This window comes from Tasmannia lanceolata, unplaced genomic scaffold (assembly GCF_043159265.1).
Source record: "Tasmannia lanceolata isolate RefF3 unplaced genomic scaffold, GAP_Taslan_0.1 ptg000048l, whole genome shotgun sequence".
NCBI classification, from domain to species: Eukaryota; Viridiplantae; Streptophyta; class Magnoliopsida; order Canellales; family Winteraceae; genus Tasmannia; species Tasmannia lanceolata.
In genome coordinates this window covers 309,836-327,300 of record NW_027518725.1, presented here as the reverse complement: position 1 = coordinate 327,300, position 17,465 = coordinate 309,836, and positions in this window count along the sequence as shown.

Sequence of the window (17,465 nt, the reverse complement as noted above, 5' to 3'; positions counted from 1 at the left end):
GCATGTATTTGTCATCTCTCTGACAAGAAATGAATAGACCAATCTATATGTCTCTCACAAGACATAGAGATACCCCTTTCACGTGACATGTCTAACACCATAGTCCGGTCAAGTTGTCAACTTTGCACAACCGACAACTTCGATTTTGAATGCCGGAATTCTTTTTGGTTCTTGGGACTTTTGTGGCACGTTTGGTTGCTAGTTACATAATGGGCCCAAAAGAATCCCACCAACCAAAATAATCCAGCACGAAATCCAAAGCTGGAAAAAAAATACCAGGAACGAAAATAATCCCTCACGAAATCCGAGGAACCAAAATAACCAAATGAAGAACTTTTTTCTTCCCAACAGTAAGGGTGTAGATGGATATTCGAAAATTCGATTACCGTCCGCATTAGAATCCGTTTCGAGTGAATATTATCCGAATCCGTTTGAAGCGAATATTATCCGAATCCGTTTATGAGATATCCGGCTCTTAGCGGATGCGAATCTGGTAAATACTATATCTGATCCGTTTAACATCCTACATCCTTTTTATTTATTATTAATAATATTAGTAGTATTTATTTTTAGTAATGACACACAATCTTTTATTTCTAAAAGAAAAGAGAACTTTGTTTAGAATTTTCTTTTTAGAAAATAAACAAAAACAAAAAGTGTTTTGGGTGGGAAATGGAGTAATTTCATTTTAAGGGCTTTCTTGGAGTTTGACATGGCTTCTTTATGAAGCAACAAATGTGGGTTGTAGGATGAAAGAGACAAATAGATGATAGCAACTGAAAGAAGATGGCACAGCTTCTAGAGAATTCTAAAGCAAAAGGGCCATCTAGGTCATTGATGGTAAATGGACGGCTCATATCAATTTTCCAATTTAGGGTTATATAAGAAAGCCTAAAAGGAAGAAGAGGATCTCATATATTTTAGGGTTTGAGAGTTAATTTTGAGAAGAGAAGGTAGTGGTTTGGTTTTAGGGTTTGGAAATTTTATTCGATGAGCAAGGAGAAGAAAGATAAAGTGCTACAATAAATTTTCGAATTTACCGGATAAACGGATACAGATAATATCCAAATTCGAACAATATCTGTTGGAATCGAATTCCGTAATAGATATTAAATATCCGTCGAATTCAAATCCGAATCCGAATTCGGATAGTGTATACTGTAATCAAATTTGGATATAGCCATATCCGCTTCGAATTCGATCTGTTTACCCCCCTACCTAACAGTTCAAGCAACCAAACAAAGCCCCCGGGATTTTTTTCCCACCATAGTCCGGTCAACCAAACATTATTTTACTGGGATACTTCTTAAGACTTTTACTTTCCCACCAATCTCCTTGGTCATTTAGCAAAGTTCTAACTTGATTTAAATGGCTACCTACTTCAGTTGGTGAGGTCTTAGAACAGGTGACTTACCTACTTCAGTAGGTGTGAAGGTCTTAGAAGATATGTCCTCAGAATTAATAAAAGGGCCTTTATATCATCTCCCCATCAATAATTGTTCGGGGTCCAAAAAGTCCATGCCACTACCCATGAGCACATCTGTCATTATTGGTCAGGTCCCATGTGGGGGTACCACCATTGATAGTTAGATTCAAGAAGGGTAATTTTGTCTTTTAGAAAATTTAGGTGTAGATGTAAAGTTCTGAAGATAAGCTCTTCTAATAAAAATCTATTTCAGCACAATCGAATTCATGGTCGTCGCAGGTGCCAATTTTTTTTATATAATTATTATTTGGGAATTGCTAGGGATCATTGCAGAAGGCATTTCGCAGACTAGCCATTGCATGAGACACCAGCCACATAGGCTCCAACTTTGTGTTATCCAATTAATTCATCTAAGTTGGCTGCTTTCTCATGCAACAGCGGGTCCATAAAATGCCTTCTGCGATCGTCCCTAGCAAATCCCTTATCATTTTATAAAATGTAGACGCTTCATTTATGAAATGACCCCTTTTTCTAGGTAAGAATTTGATTGTGCTGAAATAGATTTTTATTAGAAGAGCTTATCAGAACTTTACATGGACACCTAAATAACAAGGGCGGTAACTGTCGGGCACCAATATAAAATCTTCCATGGTCTCAATTTGTCAGAAGAAAGACATAAATATACCAGACTTTGGTTATAGGAAAATACAGCAACTCAACTCAATTCAACTAAGCCTTTGTCCCAAGCTAGCCGGGGTCGGCTAATGAATCCTTTAGAAAATTTTCACGAAGAAGGTGAAAGGATCTATCCGGCTCAAATTGACTAACTCTAATCCTGACACAAGTTGGGTTCCTCTATACGGATCATTTTCTTCCATTCTCTCCTATCCAATGTCATGTTCTCTGTTATGTTCTTAGCCATCGAGTCTTTTCTCACTTTTTCTACCCAGGTTGTTTTCGGTCTGCCCATACCTCTTTTTACTCCATCAACTTGGCACGAGTCACTACTTCTCACTGGACCATCCAAAGGCCTATTTTAGATATGCCCAAACCATCTTAAGCGGTGTTCTCTCATCTTCTCCTCAATTGGTGCCACCTCCACAAATGCCTTCATTTTTAATTCTATCTAACCTTGTGTGGTCGCGCATCCATCTAAGCATTTGTATCTCCGCTACACTCACCTTATGCACGTGCCCAACATTCTGAGCCGTACAGTATGGCTAGCCTCACAACTGTCGTATAAAACTTTCTCTTCAACTTGGTAGGTATTTTACGGTCGCACAGAACTCCTGAAGTATGCTTCCACTTCAACCAACCTACTCTTATTTTATGGTTAATATCCTCTTCAATCTCTCCTTTTTCTGTGTAGGATTGAACCAATATAGCGAAAGATATCCCTCTTAGGTACCTCCCGTCTAGTCATATTTACCACATCCTCGCCCCGCCTCCTTATATTGCTAAAGTTGCACTCCATATACTCTGTTTTAGTCTTACTCAGTCTGAAACCTTTGGATTCCAAAGTAGTTCTCCATAACTTTAAGTTAACAATTAACTCCCGCTGTGGTATTGGTAGTATGTCATCTGCGAATAACATACACCACGGTACCTCATCCTGGATGCCCTACGTAAGTTCATCTATAACTAGCGTAAAAATATATGGGCTTAGAGCTGATCCTTGGTGCAGTCCTATTGCAACTGAAAACTCATTAGACGTGACATTCATAATTCTGACACTAGTTATTGCTCCATAATACATATCCTTAATTATATCAACATATTTAGTAAGCACCTTTTTCCTTTCAAAAATCCATGACATAACACTCATGGGATACCTATCATACGCTTTCTCTAAATTAATGAAAACCACATGATGGTCCTTTTTTATTTTCTCTAAATCTTTCAATTAAACGACTAATCAAGAAGATATCTTCCACAATCAATCATCCGGACATGAAACCAAATTGATTCTCTAACACCTTAGTTTAGGGATATGATATGTTAGCCCTTTTTTTTACCTGTTGCAACCCCAAGTAAAAGAGCTAGAGTTTGTTTCTCTCGGTTCTCTCCCCTTTTCTTTTTTCATTTACTTTTAAATACGTTTTCTTTGCTCTGTTCACAACTTTATAATCTTACTTTTTTAATAGGGAGATGATAAATGTGCCCCCTCTTTGGATAAATGCGCGATAACGTGAGTTTTCCTTAAAAAGCAGGTTACCGGGTAACCTATTTTCACCGAAACTCTTAGGGGCCATTTGGATACACGGATTTTAGAATCCATGTCTTAGTTTGAAAACAGTGTAAAAGAGGGTTCATGATCAGGCTGTTGTATGTTGTCCTGACAGTGTTTCTTGGATTTTAAGTAAGAAATCCAGTTTTTAGAAGTCTCTACTGCATCTAAGATTTCTATAACCAGGAAACATGGGATGATCTGCTACGCTCTTGCTGACAAAAAGAAGTGCAAGAAACCAGAAAACGACGGCCGGTCCACTTCTTCTCTTGTCTCTCATCTACAATTTTGAAGAAATCCTGGATTCTAAAATCCACGTATCCAAACGGCCCCTTAACATTTTCAGTGAAAAGAGGACACATTTATCCAAAGAAGGGGGTGTATTTATCATCTCCCGTATAATATCGGACCAAAGTCCTACCACAAATTTACCCTTCTAATCTTTCTAATCACCCCTTACCCCCACACTGCATGTATTTGTCATCTCTATCTGTCAAGACATGAAATCTCTCTCTCTATCTCTCTCTCTCTCTCAAGACATAGAGATATCCACCTATTTTTATAAAGAGGAGTGATAAAACGACCCCCAACTCAATTCAACTCAACTAAGCCTTTGTCCCAAAGTAGTTCGGGGGGAGGCTAATAAATCCTTTAGAAAATTTTCATGAAGAAGGTGAAAAAATCTACCGGGCTGAATAGCGCACCAGATAAAATCTCCCTTCTATGATGGTCTTACAAGAAAGACATAAATATGCCACAGATTATTGTTAGGAAAGAGTCAACATCATACAAATGGACCATAAATAATTGATAGGGAAGACCCCACATACAAGGCAAATCACTTATTTGCCCACTTTACCTTCTTTGACAATGTTTCACATTTTCCATTACTATTTTTCATCTCCCTCTCACTTATAGCAACCAACAATGTAAATAGGTCGTGGAAATGATTTTGAAGGCACAACCTATTTACGTTGCGGCACATCAAATGGACGCCTTGGATCATCCTATTGTGTAGACTGTACGCTTCATTTTTGATAAATATGGGTGAGGCCTACAACTGGGCCCTAATGTTACTGTACGGCCAGCACCATAGGATGATCCAAACCATTCATTTGATGGGCCACAATGTAAATAGGCCGTGTCCCAAAAATGATTTCCAAGGATGTAAATAGGCCGTGCCCCAAAAATTATTTCCAAGGGATGTTCGAAACCCTACACTCTAAAGAGGTTTCCATAATATGCAGTTTCTCTTTAGAACGGAGGGCTAGGTTCATCCTATGGAGAGAGAGACCAGTTTGGATCGGAGGGCTAGGATCATCCTAAGATTTCAACAAATTAATTGTTGGGCCCACCAAGGAGTGGTTGTACCGGCTGTAGGGTGGTGAGAGGATTTTATCGGAGGGGGAAAATATCACTGCCCTTGCTTTATTCTGTAAATTGATATGACCCGACATACTGTTTCGTTCTCTTATGATTAAGTGTGTGGGAAATGTTATCAACACTACTTTTTTTTATGATTGCACCCCTCACTTTATTAAAAGTACGGTATGACCATCACGATAGGATGATCCAAGCTGTCCATTAGATGGGCCATACCCTAAATAGGTTGCGCCCCAAAAATCATTTTCGTAGGTTGATCCTAACCCTCCAATCTGTAGCGGGACTGAATGGTCCTAGCCCTCTATATATTGGAGGATTAGGATCAACCTATGGAAATGTTTTTTTGGGGCACAACCTATTTAGGGTGTGGGCCATCAAATGGACGGTTTAGATCATCCTATGGTGCGGGCCATACCGTACTTTTACTTTTAATAAAGTGAGGAGTGTGATCATCAATAGTGCTGATAGCATTTCTCTTTATTTATCATGTTCCTACTTTTTCTGAGTGCTGAAAGAAAGAAATGCAAGAGTATTCAAAGGTGTTTCTCGAAACTCGGAGTCTCTTTTCATAAGGGTCTTAGCCCTCGCGATCTCCTTGGTGAAGATTCTCCCGTCTTTCAGATTTGTCTCTACGTATGACCTATGGGCTGGATGGAGAATAATGTGTGGCTCGATCTTAATCCAAAAATCGATCCAAGAACGGGTTCCCTCGGCGCCGGACTTTGTGAAATTTAACTTTGATGGATCGAGTTTGGGTAACCCGGGCCTGGCCGGAACAGGAGGGGTTCTAAGGGACAGTGGAGGAGAGGTGTTACTGTCAAAATTTGTAGCACGATGTGGTAGTCAGGTATGAACTGGTCCGGCTTACATAGGAACGTGTGCAAGTTGGTCTGAAGGGATGTGGAGGTCAGTTCAGTGGGATGTGGAGGTCAGTTCAGTTCTGGGCTGTGACCTGCATAAGGTAGCGCCCGGTCAAATGACTAACCCGGAGTGGGAGCTCTAGATAGGCCCTCTGATACTTAACTCAGTATGACATATTAGATAACGAAAGCAGAGCTATGAATAGTAAATTTTGGGATTCGGAACCCTATCTTTGGATTTATGAGGGCTATTTATAGTGGGAGCCTAGGTGTTAGATTACCTTTTCACCCTGTGACAGGTGTCAACTTGTGATTGGGTACAGATTACTTTAAGGCTTTCCTTTGGGCGTATTGTTACATGTTTACCCCTGATTTTAGTGTGTAATTTCACTTTGCCTCGATGCCACATGTCGATCGGCGATTGGAGGGTTCTTTTTACACCCCATCAAGAGGTATTGTGGTATTTTGCTGAACCTATTGAAGTTGCCGATGCCACTGAGGCTGAAGTGAAAGCGGTTCATCAAGAGCTGAAGTTGTTAGCTAGAGACCAAGTGCATAATGTACATGTCGAAGGAGACTCTTTGAATGTCATAAGGTGGCTCAAGAAATCTCAAACTCCTCCATGGCGTTTTGACCACCTTTTCGACAAGATGTTTGATTGGATGGATAGATCTTCTTGGTCCTTTCATCAAATTCGACGCTCCGCTATCCAAGTGGAGGAGTATCCAAGGATGAGCTAGCACTTTTTGATTCACTCCCCCCTTAGCGCTCTCTGTTTCTCTTGTTTTTAATTTTTGTTTATTCTTATCTGCTTTGTATCTTGACCACCTCAGTCTGTTTTTTTCCAATGAAATTGGCTACCATTATCGGAAAAAAATTGAGAGAAACAAACAAAGTGAAACAAAAAGTGTAGGGCGAAGTCTTTACGTCCCAATGCATGTAACGAAGGTGATCTTCTTCTCCTTCAAAGTTCCGAGATGTGTGTCTCATTTGAGTGCCTTATTGATGCGGGGCCGTATAACGACAACGGAATAGAGGTGCGGAAGCTAAAAGGGAAATTAGAAGGTTGTTGGTTTTAAAGAATGATGGAGAATCTTGGTTAGGTAAGTAGTAAGAATGGTGGATTATAAGTTTTGGGTGACTAGGTTGTTCTTTGGGAGATTAATGGAAGATAAGTGGTCAATTGTGGTAAATAGCGGTGAAAAGAATTTAAAGAAGTGAAATATGGTAGTTAGTAGATGGGATGAGGATTAGGAAAGGAGGACAAAACATGAATTTAGTTCTTCCTGTTAGTTGACTGAAATAAAAGAAAACTGGTGGCTCTTTTGGGAGGGGTGAGAAGGTTAAGTGGGTGGTTAAAAAATTGAATTCTGTTGGGTTAAGAATGAGTGTTAACTGGCTAAAAGAATCAAAGGCTCTGAGGGCTGAGTTTAAAGAAAGAAATTGGGTGGTTTTGTAAGGAAGAAAAGTGATGATTTAGGAGGATTAAAGGGCTTATAATTAGGTGGTTGGAAGGGCTGAAATATAGGTGATGAAGGTGTGATTTTTGGGTAGATCAAGAATAGAAGGAATCGTATGGGTGCAAAGGATTGGTGATCGGATGAGACAAATTTGGGTTGAATAGAGGTGGTGAAAGAGGCTGATGGGTGGTAGTTTGAAATCCCAAAGGCAAAGCAAGAGTGGGAATTGGGTAATTAAAACATGTTGTGGGACCTATTTTGCCAATATTTGAAAGCATATTGATTTCAAAATGGTTTTGAAAAAGTGTAATTGAAACTCCTCTGAGAAATGCAAAACCATTTGTAATGTGCAAAATTATTTAAAATGTGCAAACTCTTTGAAAAGAAAGATGTCGAATACAATCTAAGAATGTAAAAACACTATATTCCACTGATTGCATTGGCCTCGATTGTCTTCTCTTGAATATTGACTTATGCTTGTGAACTCCTTAGCTTGGTTTGTGCTTGTGACCCCACCAACTCTTGAAAGATTTAACTTTGGTTCATGGATCGCGAACATGAATTAATCTCCAACCATTGGGCTCTCGGGCTATAGGTACCTATGCAATTAGTGATGTCCAATCGGATTACTTGTCTAAAAAACACACATTATATATATAGGGAGATGATATTTTCACCCCTAGAGTACGGATTTGCCCACTTATAACGTGAACTGTGGGCAACTTTTGACGCTTTTTGACGTCAAATCACGTTAAAAGGGGGGCGAATGCGTACTGCAGGGGGTGACAATATCATCGCCCTACATATATAGGGGGATTTGATAGGAAGCAATTTCATGGCTCACTTCATGTCAAATCATGTTATCGGGGGGGGGGGGGGGGTGCAAGTACTGCAGGGGGGATGAAAATATCATCACCCTAAATTTAATGAGTAAGAATAAATCTGTTAAAAAATGAGCCGCGAAATCGCCTAACAAGTCTCTAAATATAAATATAATTCATTTAATTCATCTGTGGTGGTTGTTTTCTCCTGCAAAAGCTAGCCACAAAATTGCCTAGCAAATCCCTCAATATAAATATAAATATAAATATAAATATAAAGAGAGATCAGTAGTCAATAAATGCCATCATAAAAGTTAAAGAAACATAATAGTCACCGCATACGATAAATTTGAAATTTCGCCAAATTTCGGTTTCGGTCGATTTCGGTCCGAAATTTTGGAATTTTGGCGAAATTTCAAACCATGCTATAAAGACACCATCTCCCATGTTGTTTGAATCATCCAACCCGTTCATTCCATAGAACTTCACATAGATAGGGTGTTCCTAACAAACCATCTTCATACAATCATCCTAACCATTTGATATGTAGAAGCAGAAAATGGACCAATTTTCTAGCCATTCATTTTAAACCTCCATAAATCAACGCTTACCATGATCCTATGGAGATCATTTCTTAGCTAGGAACACCCTATCTATATTAGGTCCTATAGAATCAATATGTAACATAACCCAAACAACATAGCTGCCTAGCCTACCGCTCAGAAACCTTTAGTTGATATTTTATTATAACATCTTAAACATAATAAATAAATATAACATGGAAGTTGGTAGGCAATTTCGTGGAAAGCCATTTCACAGCTGGCTTCTCAATGAGAGAATAGCCACCTCAGATGAATTAAATGAATAAGACAATGTTAAAAAGTCAACCTGTATGGCTGTTCTCACATGCAAAAGCTAACCCCGAAATGGCTTTCTGCCAAATTGCCTATCAATAGGGGTGGCAACGGGGCGGAGCGGGGCTGGATGTTGCACTCCCCGTCCCCGCCTCAAGAAAAATTCCCCTTCCCCGCTCCGGGGATGGCGGGGAGTTCCTATCCCCGTTCCCGTGGGGGAAATCTAATCCCCAACCCCACCCCGCACACTATGGGGAATTTTCTCCCCTAAACGGTGATCAATCATTCAATGAGGTCACACCTTATTAGAGTGTCCCTCGCATCAATAAACAGCCCTAATATCTAATTCTTTATCATATAATTGACATTCAATGCGCTTGAATTTTGTCAATATCAAGGTCCATATAATCACATAATCAATGATCCAGCAAGAGATGAATAAAAAGAAGAGCAGTTTTGGATTTTGGAAACTGATTTTGAGCCCAAAACTAATTATTGGGCACAAATTTGCGTTGAATTCTTAGTTCAATAATCAGTTTTAAACTCAGAATCGACCCTCAAAGTGCAAAATAAACAAGGCTTAACAATTCACTTGACTGATGCTTAAGCCCAATTTGTTTGGGATCCTAAGAACCGGGTGTGAGTCCAAAACTAATTATTGGACTCAAAATTACGTTTAAGCTCAGTTGTCTTGATTTTTGAGATCTAATTGCGAGTCTAAAATTGATTATGGGAGTCACAATCAGTTCTCAAAATCATAAGGCCCTGTAGGCCCTGTTCGTTTAGGATTATTACTGCCGATTATGACTGCCAAACCGATTATTGGACTCAAATTTATGCCCTGTTCGTTTCTTATTGCAGCCGCCGATTGTTAGGGCTAAACCGATATTATTGTTTAGCCCTGCCAAACCGGTGTTGACCGAGATCCAAAATTCAGATTTCAGTTGAAATTTCAAACCATGATTATAAATAATATAGCAGGATAGGGGTTTCACTGTTCACGCTCACGTGGACAGTGGCATAATAGTCCATTAAAAATGCAAAACCCGTATTATTGTTTCAAAAAAACCAGCAAGAAATCCCAAAAAATCAGCAAACCATAGAGTTTTGGGAATTAGCAAACTGTTTCAAACTTATCACTTAAAACACGTATTGATTTGCTTAAATATACTTAGGGAGACACAGCCAGCGTTGTGATAGGTAGAAGTACAAAGGAAAAGATATTGAGACACATGTGAGGATCATCACCTGTTCAAAGATCAGGAGGCTAGACTCCTAACTCTAGGACTCCCTAAAACCTAATACTCCCTAAAACTTAGGACACGACACGACACGACACCAGTGTTCCTAAATTGGGCTCTAATGGTTCTTACGACGGAAACCATAATCCAATGGTTCCGAGAGACACGAGATGAATCGATTTCAGTTCTTGATGTTAATGAATTTCAGATTTCAAGGATTTTCAGTTTATGGACACTTAGGGATTACCAATGGCTCTAGGGTTTACCAATTTCGGCCCAGAATAGCATCCAAGGAAGGGAATCGTGCGCTCTTTTCTTGTGTAATTTAATACTTAGGTTATAGCACCTTATTGCCTGGCATATCTCAGGATTTCCGTGGACAGTAACCTCGGAGCCAACAACGTGCTATAGCTTAAGTATTCAAATTGACAAAAATCGGTTGCAATTGGGATATGATTATGGATGCACTGGCCATTTTTCCAGGGAAATCTAAAGATCCTAAGATTTCTGTTTCAATAGATTAGGAGTTAATATGTGACAGAGATTTAAGGTTCTTCAGAGATTTTCAGATAAATTTCAATTAATTTCGAATTTTCAATGGATTTTATCAATTTTAAACATATGAGTGATTTTACAAGTGAAACTGTTGCAAAAAAATTCGAAATGAATCAAAATTTTTACAGCAGTAAGATATGATGAGATGTAGCTTACTGAAAGATTTTTACAGATTTTAACATTAAGCTCATATTTAATTTTGATTTAACAATTAAATGACCAGATTGCAAAAATAACACAGAAACTGCTAGCAATAGGAATCTAAATTCAATGAAATTCCTACAGTAGTAAGATATAAGTACAAATAGCATACTGTGATATTTTCAGGAATTTTGGAAACCATTTACTATCAATTTCGGATTTTTCAATATTTAGGCCAGATTATGAATTAACACTACATCCCACATGAAACAAGATCTAAATCACCTGAAACTTTTACAGAAACTAGAAATATGACATTTAAGACTACTGTAAAAATTGGAAGAATTTTCGTTGTTATCTGATGTCAGTAAAAATTCCCCCAAAATCTGGTAAATTTCAAAGAAAGCATAAAATAATATACCAAACAAATTCTAAAAATTCTCAAAAATTCATGGTAGAATGTATTGGTATCATATTAGTTTCCCAAGAAATTTCATTAATTTTGGAATTCATTTAGTATATATTTTATTTTCGAAACACATGTAGATCATGATTTTGAGCATACATATTTAATATTCAACTAAATCCAATTAAATACTAAAACTCATGCAAATATACCAAATAATTCTGGAAAAATCCGAAAATTAAGCACCTACCTGTGATCGAAATCCTCGCCGAATCCGAGAGCCGAAAAATTCGAAAATATCCCGCCTATGTGCGATCCGCTCCGCCTTTCTTCCTCTTGATCTTTGTTTTTTTTTTTTGAAAGGATTGATTATCTATGAATGGGGAGAGAGAGAGAGAGAGAGAGAGAGAGAGAGAGAGAGAGAGAGAGAGAGAGAGAGAGAGGGCTTGAATTTTCTAAGAGAGGAGTTCTCTTTTTTCTCCTTTTGGATGGTGGGATGAGAGTGTATTTATAGGAGAATGGGATGGCAAAAGTTACCAAAGATGTAGGGTTGTGATTGGATTAGGAGGTTAGGTGAGGTTAGGTGGTTTTAGATGGTTAGGATGAGAGGGTATTTATAGGAGAATGGGATGGCAAAAGTTACCAAAGGTGTAGGGTTGTGATTGGATTAGGAGGTTAGGTGAGGTTAGGTGGTTTTGGATGGTTAGGATGATGGCACTCTTCTTGAGAGAGTCATTTTATGGAAACATGTTGCAACATGTTGCCCAAAATTTAAGGGATATGAGAATATTAGCAACTTTAGGGTGAGAATGAGAAAAGCAAGTGGGTAAGAGGAATCAAGCCATGTTTTCCCAAGCTTGGAAAAATGTGTGGTGAGAGGAGAGAGAATGTGAGGAGAGAGAACACTCGCGGAAAATATCGTTTTCCGGAAATTTCGGCATCCGATTTTGATAATTTTTTCATCTTTGGAATCCTTGATTTTTACTCTTTCGTTGAAGCCCAATATTGCCATAGAAATATCGATTTCAAAATTTTGATGAATGAGAGCCGTCGATCCTCCTCGGCAAATCAATTTTCCAAAGATTTAGCAAATCGGTGATTCAAATGAACCAACCGATTCGATCAATTTTGGATCAACGACCAAAACTATTAAACCATGACATCTACACCAATTAAGATTTTTTTTTATTTTTTTGTTATTGATGATTTAATGGAATAATTTCGACGATTCTCCTTCATCATGCCTTGATCCGTGATTTTTCACTGGATTTTTGCTCAATTAAGTGGCACAGTGTTTAATCTGAATTTGAGATTAACCTTGATCGATCCTGACCGAAGCAACTTATCCCAAAGTTCTCTCTTATTTAGATTCCTGTGGATCACCCTTCTCCACACCCGGCGGAAAAATGTGAAACACGGTGGAACTGACCGGAAAGATTGAGAAAGCATAAGGGACAGACACGGGAATGGAAAACACCGAAGAACCGATAGAAAAATACTAACTTCTTTGTTGATTAAAGCAGAGCAAGATGGGCCTCAAATGGTTCGTAGGCCCATCTAAGGAACTGATCATCAATCGGAGTGGCCGTACAACAATTTTCTTCAAGTAACGAAGAGGAATAGCAAATCAGAGCGAGCTCCAGCTCCGATCTTGACATTACTTCATCGCCTTCGACGAATCACTATAGTTTTTGGGAGATTTGTCAGATTTCAGTCTTCTTCTCTTCAAATTCTTAGATCTGCAAAAGGAAAGGCCCTAAATAATAATATTTTTTTCATTGAGGTATTTTTTTGAAGAAACCTTAATTATCTTTAATTTTGCTACATATGTAAATAGCTTGATGTTTGCTTGAGTTATTCTATTCTGTGATTTTGTAATTCTTGAGCTTATCTCCATTGTTGTCTGCAAATTAATTAGCAACAGATCAGGTAATTTTCTTCTTTTCTTCAATTTCTAATTTTGTGTTTCCATTGATTGATGTTTGAGATGAGGTAAGTGATTTTTTATTATTATTATCATCTACTGCTAGTGTTTTCATTGATCTAATATTTTTATTGCTCATCTTTGCGGTTTTTTTTTAAAATTTATTTATTTATTTATTTTTATATATAGTATATTGTTAGAATCTTCATTGATTTATGCTTTCATTGCTCATTTGGTGGCTTTCTATGATATGAATCGCTTATATTCTGTTTTACAGTTCATTTTTGTGCTTATCCAATTATTTAAGGTTTGTATTCTCATTTATCAATGGTTTTGTAGTTACTCTGTTATCGGTTGTGTATATTCCTACTAAGTCAAGCTCTGTTGCTAATCCCGATTGTTATTTTGCCAAAAATCTAGGATATATTATCCATCTGTGAGTGATTTTATTATCAATTTTGGGCTTTATTACCAAAATAATGATGATTAATTCTTTGATTATGTCAAATTTCTATGACATCATTTCTCCATGGCAACTGTAGGATATTGGTTTTTGCAAAGTGAAATTTGTTTAGTTTGGTCATATTACCAAAATTTGATGGAAGCCTTTGCAATTCAATCGCACCTTGTCTCTAATCTGAACCTGGTTATATCTCTATTACTTTTTAAGAGCATGTACACATGTCTTTTGTTGGATGACCTTAAAGGAAAAAATAAAGATGTGACACTGTTTTGTTTTAGACATTCTATAATACCTTCAGTAGAGTGTATAGTAGTATTAGAGAAAAGCATCAGGTTCCTTATACTACATGGTGGAAATTTAAACCAACTGCTAGTTAAATGGATCTTAAAGAATAGGGTTGTTTTGACTGAATAGTAAAAAGAGAAAAGCCCCATTTCATTTCAGCTTTTGATATCAGGACTGTGGAGAAAGGTGTATCATATTCTTGATATATGATCATTGAGAAATGTAACTCTGTTCAGGTTTATAAACAGTTGTGTCGTTTTGCATCTTTAAGTGTTTGGACAAATTATGACATGGTGCAATTCAAGGAAATCAAAATGCAGAGATTCTATTCATTGAGTTATCTGTTTATGAAATTGTGTGTTAAAAACATAGGCTTCTCCTTTCATGGTTTAGTACATGTCAATAAATTTACCTTCAATATTGATGTATAAATTTTTTTTTCAACCTTTGCTTCTGAGTCAATATTACCAAAATCAATATTCACATGTTATTCAGCCTTTTCCTTGAACTTTGTCAATGATAAATCAGTTCAGTTCAGCATTCTGTATTTGTGTTTTCCATTGTGTTTTATCGATAGATCAAATTGTAAATTGAAGTAGGGATACCATATGCTATTATAACTTGCGTTTAAAGTTTGTCAATTTAATATGCAGCTGTTTAGATGTCACTTAGCTGAGCATATTCTTTTAAGTAACTTGATCACCTGAAATCAGTTAGCATAATTTGAATGAGATAGTAAAACCTGAAATCAACCAATATAATCTGAACTAGTTAACAAAATATGACATTAGCTAGAATATAACCTGAAATCAATTGATGTATAATTTGAAGTTGGCTAGAATATACTTGAATGTTGCTGTTTTGTTAAGGTGTGCGCATGTTATAAGTGATTTGGTTGGTGCTATAAGGTGCTTAAATAAATTTTTGACGAGAGAAATAGTTGGAATTCAAGAATTTATAGGTTGTAATGTTCAGCTTGTCAACCTTTTTATGATTACAGTTGAAGTTGTCACCATGCATTTAGGTTGTGTTTTCATGTTTGAGAGTATACTTGGATCACATGCATTATTTCCTCTCCCGGTCTTTTAGATATCTCTCTAGAAGTTATCCCTTTCATTGCAAGGGTGATGAAGGCGCTAGCCCAATCCCATCCTTAGGGGACTTGCTTGGTCCAAGTAACACTCCCCTCTTCTATTTAGAAGACTTTCCTAATTTTTTAGACAGCCCTTAGTCATCATATCCCTTTCATTGCAAGGGCGATGAAGGAGTTATCCCAAGCCCATATTTTAGGGAGACCTACTTGGTCCGTGTAGTATCCCTCTTCCTTTTATCTTTTATAAAGATAGCCTCAAGTCATTAGATCCTTCCATTCATCGCCATGACGATGAAGGCGCTAGCCCAAGCCCATCCTTAGGGGATTCACTTAGTCCAGGTAGCACTCCTCTCTCTCACTTTAAAGACTTTTGCAGTCTTTTAGGTGTGTATCCCTTAAGACTTTAGGTTCCCCTATTCATTGCATGGGCAATGATAAGGTTACTTGGAGCCCACCTCGGCGTTTAGGAGACTTACCTAGTCTCACTAGCACCCCTTCTTTATCTCCTCTCCTTTTAGGAGACTAGCTTAGTCTCATTAGCACTCCCCTCTTAGGGTTGTGCACTAGGAGTCAGTCATTTCGTATATGAGTCAGTCTTTAGTTAGAGAGTCTGTCTTTAGTTAGAGAGTCAATCTTTTAGGAGTCTATCCTATCATCATAGGGGTTAGGATTCTGTCCAACCTCTGATCAAATCATGTGATTTTATCTAGTTCCTTGCAAGGTATAGGATGCTGTCCAACCCTTGCAGAGCTGTGATTCTGTTCTTTTCCCCCGCAAAGCATAGGATGCTGTCCAACATTTGCAGGATATTCAGGAGTCTGTCCTACCCTTATGATGATAGGATTATGTCATCTTGCATAAAAAACACTTAAAAAACATCTGAAAAACCAAAAATCTCAAAAATCTTGAGTCATTAAGAGAGTGGTTAGGAAATCTGTTCCGAACTACATTGGCTTCATCCCTTTCCACAGGGTACGTAGTGCAGCTTGGGATCTTTATCCCAAGTCCAGCCAAACCTTTACAAATAAACATTTCAAACCTTCAAAAAATACAAAGCTTCTTCAAAAAACCTTTTCAAAAATATCTTCCCCTAGAGTTAGGAATCTGTCCTAGATATTCGGGGTGTTTTAGAGTTAGGAGTCTGTCTTGATTTTTATTGATATGGTGTGTCCTGTCGTGTGAGTGTCCCTAGAGTTAGGAGGCCTCGAGTTGATCGGTTAGACATTTAGTCGAACCGATGGCTAGACTAGGAAGCATATAGTCAGCCTATGGTTTTTCTTAGAATGCACAGCCTAGATACACATAGGATGTAGGGCCCACCTGCATTAGCATAAGGCTAACCAACTTGCATTAGTTAGGGCATATAGAGAGTCCTAAAAATTACAATTCACATGAACTTAAACAATTGTGCAAAAAGCTTTAAAAATCAGTCGAGTCTAGGATAGCGATTCTAGATGGTTAGGCATCGTAGTTTAGAATAGGTCATCGAATTATGTTGACTCCGATTCTTCCCGAGGCCGGAATACGTAGTGCAGCCAGGGTGGATGGCCATTCTGGTCCGAGTCGAGTCCTGCATTAGAGTTTTAGGATTTGTCTTGTCTAATCATATATAAAATTGATTTGTGTTGTGTGTTTTGCTGTGTTTTCTTACTTTCATGTACAGATCCTATACCTTTAGCTGTAGCATGCATGTGTTTGCACACCAGAACTCATACACCAATTAGGTATGACACTCATAGCTTAGATATTCTTAAGCGACATTTCTTTCATTTATTTTGTGTGCGTTTATTATTCATCTCTGAGACATGCAGACATGCATGATTAGGTAGACGTCTTCTCGGAGATATACGTTCCCATTTCACTTGACTTTCGCTCAAAACTCTTCAAAATCAATAATAAATGGCATAAGAGACCAGGTGCTTGCACTTGGGCGGAGGACGTGCTCTTCGGACCTTCCAAATTCGTAACCAGGCACGAACCTTCTTTTTATATCTCTGGTTATCCGTTGCAACAGAGCATAGTATGGGATCCATGGCCCACTTCCTCGGATGGCGACTCTTCTTTGTTTAAGGTACGCCTCGAATCTGGGCTAGTCCCCGAATCGAGACGTATCTCCCTTTGTATCGCCACTCATGCTGTGAGCGGCACATTCGGTAGAGCCTCCATTCATGTGGATGATCTGTAGAGAGAGACTTTCTGTCTTAGCGTGGGGGCTCGTCTCCCCCTCTCTCTCGGATCGGGGTCCACACCGGCCAACAAAAATCCATGTCCGAGCTGGTTCTTCGACTAATGGCGATGGATGGACGCTTAGAGCAAGCTCTTCGCC